This window comes from Anopheles nili, unplaced genomic scaffold, assembly GCF_943737925.1.
Source record: "Anopheles nili unplaced genomic scaffold, idAnoNiliSN_F5_01 U_low_cov_5, whole genome shotgun sequence".
Taxonomy (NCBI): Eukaryota; Metazoa; Arthropoda; class Insecta; order Diptera; family Culicidae; genus Anopheles; species Anopheles nili.
The window spans coordinates 76,795-84,956 of NW_026525543.1; positions in this window are offsets into that span (position 1 = coordinate 76,795).

The window sequence follows — 8,162 nt, forward strand, 5'->3', positions numbered from 1 at the left end:
GTACGAAAGGCAGCGAATAGCAAGCAATGCCGAGATTGGAAAATATAGTTAAAACGAGTGGCGGACAGCAGGAACACACGCAGATAGGTGGCGTGCGCAAGTGTTACGGTTGTGGCAAAAATTGGACACGAAGTGCCCGAGATTGCCCGAGAACAAATAAAGTGTTTCGAATGTGGTAGCTTTGGGCACAGGGCAAGCGAGTGCACAAAAAGCGAGGCTTGTGGCAAGAGTTCCTTCGCATTTGATCGTAGACGCAGAGAAACCAACGGTACATCGCTATTGAACTGCATTGGCTTCGGTGGAAAGCGTACCCGGGCCGAGGGTAGTGCTTCTGTGGATGTGTCGATAAATGACCACACCTATCCGGTCAGTGCCGTTTTTTTTATTGTGCCAGACGGTACGAATGCATTGTGGGTAGAGCATCCCTGGTGTATTGTTCGACGCGGTGGTAACAAAAAGTATGGTGTAAGGCCTAACACCTCGGCATGTGGAGAAAGAACATAAACAACGTGGAGGATACGCTGCTCGCGGCATGTGTTCCAAGTGGAAAGTGATCAACTAATAGCAGTTTCGGAGAAGTATCGCAACGCGCTCGAACGCGAGTTCAACCAAAACAGGGTCAGGTTGGTTTTCAACAAGAGTCGTGTCCAGTCACGTTGGAGATAATACCGGACGGACAAATAATGCCTTTCCGACATCCACCAAGCCGACCAAGGTTTTCGGAATCCAAAGCAGTGCGTGATCAGAGGTAGACGAATGGTTGAAGAAAGGCATTGTGAGGCCATTCGACATCAGCATATGCTAGCCGTGTTGCGGTGGTTAAGAAGCAAGACGGATCCAACCGAGATGGCAGCGATTGTCGGAAACTTACTTCCATGATTTTGAAAGACGGATTCCCTGCACCGGTTATCGACGCAGTAGTACAAAAGCTTCAAAAGGCGCAATGGTTCTCGGTTATGGTACATGGAAAACGGTTTTTTTTTTCATGTCCCCGTGCAGGGAAACGAGTAAGAAGTGTACGGCGTTCGCGACGAAACGTGGTTTGTACGAATTCAACCGAGCACCTGTCGGGCTGCGTAATTCACCGGCGGTCTTTATTCGTTACGTCGACTATGTCTTTCGCGATATGATTGCAAACAACGTGCTCGATTTGTATATGGATGATATCCACGTCATCCACGGCTCAACGCCAGTAGAGTGTTTATCGAAAACGGCATCAGTGTTAAGAACAGCTGCAGAATACGGCCGAGCGATAAAGTGGAAAAAGTGCCAATTCATGCCACGGGAAGTAAACTTCTTAGGGCGTAAAGTGAAGAATGGAACAATATCACCAGCAGCGGAAAAAATTTTTCGGATCGTCCTCGATCTAAAAAAATTTTTTTAGTACATCCTCGATCTAAAAAAAATTTTTTTAGTACATCCTCGATCTAAAAAAAATTTTTTTAGTACATCCTCGATTTAAAAAAAATTTTTTTAGTACATCCTCGATTTAAAAAAATTTTTTTAGTACATCCTCGATTTAAAAAAATTTTTTTAGTACATCCTCGATCTAAAAAAAATTTTTTTAGTACATCCTCGATCAAAAAAAAATTTTTTTAGTACATCCTTGATATGAAAAAAATTTTTTTAGTACATCCTCGATCAAAAAAAATTTTTTTAGTACATCCTCGATCTAAAAAAATTTTTTTAGTACATCCTTGATATGAAAAAAATTTTTTTAGTACATCCTCGATCTAAAAAATTTTTTTTAGTACATCCTCGATCTAAAAAAATTTTTTTAGTACATCCTCGATCTAAAACAATTTTTAAGTACATCCTCGATCTAAAAAAAAATTTTTTAGTACATCCTCGATCTACAAAAAATTTTTTAGTACATCCTCGATCTAAAAAATTTTTTTAGTACATCCTTGATATGAAAAAAATTTTTTTAGTACATCCTCGATCAAACAAAATTTTTTTAGTACATCCTCGATCTAAAAAAAATTTTTTTAGTACATCCTTGATATGAAAAAATTTTTTTTAGTACATCCTCGATCTAAAAAATTTTTTTTAGTACATCCTCGATCTAAAAAAATTTTTTTAGTACATCCTCGATCTAAAACAATTTTTAAGTACATCCTCGATCTAAAAAAAAATTTTTTAGTACATCCTCGATCTACAAAAAATTTTTTAGTACATCCTCGATCTAAAAAAATTTTTTAGTACATCCTCGATGTAAAAAAAATTTTTTTAGTACATCCTCGATCAAAAAAATTTTTTTAGTACATCCTCGATCTAAAAAAATTTTTTTAGTACATCCTCGATCTAAAAAAATTTTTTTAGTACATCCTTGATATGAAAAAATTTTTTTTAGTACATCCTCGATCTAAAACAATTTTTTTAGTACATCCTCGATCTAAATAAAAATTTTTTTTAGTACATCCTCGATCTAAAAAAAATTTTTTTAGTACATCCTTGATATGAAACAAATTTTTTTAGTACATCCTCGATCTAAAAAAATTTTTTTTAGTACATCCTTGGTTTAAAAAAAATTTTTCTAGTACATCCTCGATCTAAAAAAATTTTTTTAGTATATCCTCGATCTAAAAAATTTTTTTTAGTACATCCTCGATCAGAAAAAATTTTTTTAGTACATCCTTGATCTAAAAAAAATTTTTTTAGTACATCCTCGATCTAAAAAAATTTTTTTTAGTACATCCTTGGTTTAAAAAAAATTTTTCTAGTACATCCTCGATCTAAAAAAATTTTTTTAGTATATCCTCGATCTAAAAAATTTTTTTTAGTACATCCTCGATCAGAAAAAATTTTTTTAGTACATCCTTGATCTAAAAAAAATTTTTTTAGTACATCCTCGATCTAAAAAAAATTTTTTAGTACATCCTTGATCTAAAAAAATTTTTTTTAGTACATCCTCGATCTAAAAAAATTTTTTTAGTACATCCTCGATCAAAAAAAATTTTTTTAGTACATCCTCGATCAAAAATAATTTTTTTAGTACATCCTCGTTAAAAAAAAATTTTTTTAGTACATCCTCGATCTAAAAAAATTTTTTTTAGTACATCCTCGATCTAAAAAAATTTTTTTAGTACATCCTCGATCTAAAAAAAATTTTTTTAGTACATCCTTGATATGAAAAAATTTTTTTAGTACATCCTCGATCTAAAAAAATTTTTTTAGTACATCCTCGATCTAAAAAAAATTTTTTTAGTACATCCTCGATCAAAAAAAATTTTTTTAGTACATCCTCGATCTAAAAAAAATTTTTTTAGTACATCCTCGATCTAAAAAAATTTTTTTAGTACATCCTCGATCTAAAAAAATTTTTTTAGTACATCCTCGATCAAAAAAAAATTTTTTTAGTACATCCTCGATCAAAAAAAATTTTTTTAGTACATCCTCGATCTAAAAAAAATTTTTTTAGTACATCCTCGATCAAAAAAAATTTTTTTAGTACATCCTCGATCTAAAAAAAATTTTTTTAGTACATCCTCGATCTAAAAAAAATTTTATAGTACATTCTCGATCTAAAAAAATTTTTTTAGTACATCCTCGATCTAAAAAAAATTTTTTTAGTACATCCTCGATCAAAAAAAATTTTTTTAGTACATCCTCGATCTAAAAAAAATTTTTTTAGTACATCCTCGATCTAAAAAAATTTTTTAGTACATCCTCGATCTAAAAAAAATTTTTTTAGTACATCCTCGATCAAAAAAAATTTTTTTAGTACATCCTCGATCTAAAAAATTTTTTTAGTACATCCTCGATCTAAAAAAAATGTTTTTAGTACATCCTCGATCAAAAAAAATTTTTTTAGTACATCCTCGATCTAAAAAAAATTTTTTTAGTACATCCTCGATCTAAAAAAATTTTTTTAGTACATCCTCGATCTAAAAAAATTTTTTTAGTACATCCTCGATCAAAAAAAAATTTTTTTAGTACATCCTCGATCTAAAAAAAATTTTTTTAGTACATCCTCGATCTAAAAAAATTTTTTAGTACATCCTCGATCTAAAAAAAATTTTTTTAGTACATCCTCGATCAAAAAAAATTTTTTTAGTACATCCTCGATCTAAAAAATTTTTTTAGTACATCCTCGATCTAAAAAAAATGTTTTTAGTACATCCTCGATCAAAAAAAATTTTTTTAGTACATCCTCGATCTAAAAAAAATTTTTTTAGTACATCCTCGATCTAAAAAAATTTTTTTAGTACATCCTCGATCTAAAAAAATTTTTTTAGTACATCCTCGATCAAAAAAAAATTTTTTTAGTCCATCCTCGATCAAAAAAAATTTTTTTAGTACATCCTTGATCTAAAAAAAATATTTTTAGTACACCCTCGATCTAAAAAAAATTTTTTAGTTCATCCTCCATCTAAAAAAAATTTGTTAAGTACATCCTCGATCTAAAAAAAATTTTTTAGTACATCCTCGATATTAAAAAAATTTTATTAATACATCCTCGATCTAAAAAAAATTTGTTAGTTCATCCTTGATATGAAAAAAATTTTTTTAGTACATCCTCGATCTAAAAAAATTTTTTTAGTACATCCTCGATCAAAAAAAATTTTTTTAGTACATCCTCGATCTAAAAAAAATATTTTTAGTACACCCTCGATCTAAAAAAAATTTTTTAGTTCATCCTCCATCTAAAAAAAATTTTTTTAGTACATCCTCGATATTAAAAAAATTTTATTAATACATCCTCGATCTAAAAAAAATTTGTTAGTTCATCCTTGATATGAAAAAAATTTTTTTAGTACATCCTCGATCTAAAAAAATTTTTTTAGTACATCCTCGATCAAAAAAAATTTTTTTAGTACATCCTCGATCTAAAAAAAATATTTTTAGTACACCCTCGATCTAAAAAAAATTTTTTAGTTCATCCTCCATCTAAAAAAAATTTGTTAAGTACATCCTCGATCTAAAAAAATTTTTTTAGTACATCCTCGATATTAAAAAAATTTTATTAATACATCCTCGATCTAAAAAAAATTTGTTAGTTCATCCTTGATATGAAAAAAATTTTTTTAGTACATCCTTGATATGAAAAAAAATTTTTTAAGGACATCCTCGATCTAAAAAAAATTTTTTTAGTACATCCTCGATCTAAAAAAAATATTTTAGTACATCCTCGATCTAAAAAAATTTTTTAGTACAACCTCGATCTAAACAACATTTTTTTAGTACATCCTCGATCTAAAAAAATTTTTTTAGTACATCCTTGATATGAATAAAATTTTTTAGTACATCCTCGATCTAAAAAAAAATTTTTTAGTACATCCTCGATCTAAAAAAAATTTTTTAGTACATCCTCGATCTAAAAAAATTTTTTTAGTACATCCTTGATATAAAAAATTTTTTTTAGTACATCCTCGATCTAAAAAAATTTTTTTAGTACATCCTCGATCTAAAAAAAATTTTTTTAGTACATCCTCGATCAAAAAAAATTTTTTTAGTACATCCTCGATCTAAAAAAAAATTTTTTAGTACATCCTTGATATGAAAAAATTTTTTTTAGTACATCCTCGATCAAAAAAAAATTTTTTAGTACATCCTCGATCTAAAAAAATTTTTTTAGTACATCCTTGATATAAAAAATTTTTTTTAGTACATCCTCGATCTAAAAAAAATTTTTTTAGTACATCCTTGATATGAAAAAAATTTTTTTAGTACATCCTTGATATGAAAAAAATTTTTTTAGTACATCCTCGATCTAAAAAAAATTTTTTTAGTACATCCTTGATATGAAAAAAATTTTTTTAGTACATCCTTGAGCTAAAAACGCCCCCTACGTAGATCCGAATCTGTTCGACTGACTGCCTTAAAAGCTGGCCGACCGCTCGCTCTCGCTCTCTCTCTCTCTCTCTCCGTGAGTTACTCCCATGATTTTCAAAGGGGGACAAACCGTATCAGGTTGTCCTTTAAGGGTCTGCGGTTTGCGGTCTTCGGACCATGTCGTGGCCCTCTTGGAGGAAAAAGAAGGTCCTCCCCGAAAGACCAGGTCCTAACGCACACCTGCGTTTCCTTTTATAGCATCCGCAGTGACCCTTAACCTTAGTGCTACGTGGAACTCCACGCCCCTTGAAGCTGATCCCTGATCCCTTCGAGAAGCTGCGGCATGATCTCCGGAAACTCACACGCGCGCCCCGGGACGTTTCATCGTTTTGCGGGAGACTTCAACGCGAGACACCAGACCTGGGCAACGCCATAGCAACCGAGAACGGGATGCTACGGTTTGAAGATGCGCAAGAAGCAGGCTCAGTTCTGCACCCGTTCCAAACCAACATTTCACCAGAGGAAGAAACCTACTCTGGACAACACTGGACATCTCGAGACACCGGTGCGGCCAACTGGAGCAACTTCAACTTAAGGGTAGCCGAGAAACACCTCATGAAAGTTGCGAAACTCTCCAGCGATCAGGAAATCAGGAGATCAGGAGATAGGGCCCAATACCAGGCGCCTCGGTAAGGTAGTTAGGGACAGATTGAATGATCGGCTAGGAATGATCCCTTTTCGAAAGGAGATTCGCAGTTCCATGTTCCACAGCAACTCTCGGCCCTTTTTGTGGCGAGTAGCTAAAGTGCCGAAGAATTGGCCCCTGGGTGAAGCCCCAAAGCTATTCGCTGAACATTTGAACTCACGCTCATCGAGTGAGCGACACGACGCCGTTGCGCTAGCGCCAGGCTCCTTATTTTCTTCCTCTGACACTGACCGGAACTCCCTTGGGTGAGGTCCCGGGCACTCATAAAGTACGGTGTCGGATTTAAAGCTCCCCTGGAGCGGACAACATTTTTAACACGATGTTAAAACACACGTTGGCCATGGGAGCTGTGAGCTTTTTAAGGCCAGCATCTTTAACACAGCTGTCTGGTGCTTGGGGTGTTTCCCGACGATATGGAAACTTGCAAAAGTCGTTCCAATCCGGAGAACTAGATTTTTGAGTGGGTGATTTACACTCGCATCGAAGCCCACTGCTCCGACAGCAACACTGCTCACGGAGGTGCAGCTGCAACGTGTCCTGAACCTCATCAATGACGCAAAGCTGTGTGGAAAGTCAACCGCGATGGACCCTTCTGGACATCGGAAAAGGCTTTCGACAACGTTTGGCAACGGTGGGCTTATTGCGTAAGCTTCGTGTCCAGCAATTTCCGACGTCAAGGAGTTGGTGAGAATCCTTCAGAGCTATCTGAGTTCTCGTACGTCGGACAATGTACTGTGCTCGCGTTCCACACAGGGGAGTGTCCTAGGACCACTCGCTTGTGCGCTTGTTTTACGTCGGATGTTCCCGGCATGGCTGTTAAAACGCACACGACACTGCCATTTTGTACTCCTCTCGTAATCTGAGCTCCCTCCGGGGAGGACTTCAGCGAGGTTTGGATAATTTACCTCAACGAGTGGAGGATAAGAGTCAAGCTTGCAAAGACCCAGGTGATGGTGGTCCCCGTAAAAAAAACGTCGGATGCCTTATGGCTTCCATCGTGCGTAAGGTGAAACCCATCGAAAGCTTTCCTTCAGGAAGCATGTAGATCACCTTGGCTCCAAAAAAACACTTGGACTCTTTTGATGAGTTTGGTTCCACTCATCGCTGCGCGCCACGCTCGCGGACAATAAACTTATTCTCTACCGCGCCAAGTCATCTTGCCGGTGCTGATGTACGGATCCAATGTTTGGAGCAATGGCTTAAACGCGGATGTGCTCGTGGTGCAGAGAACAGACCAGAACAAGTTGCTGAAGATGATTCTCAATCTGCCCACCAGGGACCTGCGTCTAGATGCAGGGATCCTACTGATAAGCGAGCGGCCGATTGAAGCCGATCTCATGCGACTTCAACTCACCTCCCGGAACTCAGCGTATGCTTTGATCCGGGACCTTTTTAGGTGAATTTTTAAGGTAGCGTGTAGATAGGTGTAGGTTGGATATCTAGTTCTAAGGTAGTTAGATTTAATTTTTAAAGAAAAATGGGGTCCGTCCCCGATAGATGGCCTTGCGTGGTGAGATTTTTTCTAGCCAGGTAGGGAAAGTTTTAGGCAGAACAGCTTAGGGTCGGTACCAATGACTAGAGAGGATTGAACAAATTATAAGGCTCAGTAGCCACACCTAGCGTGTAGATACTCAGGAATCAGAGTAGGAACCTAGATTAGAGGATGTCATCACGTTTCTAG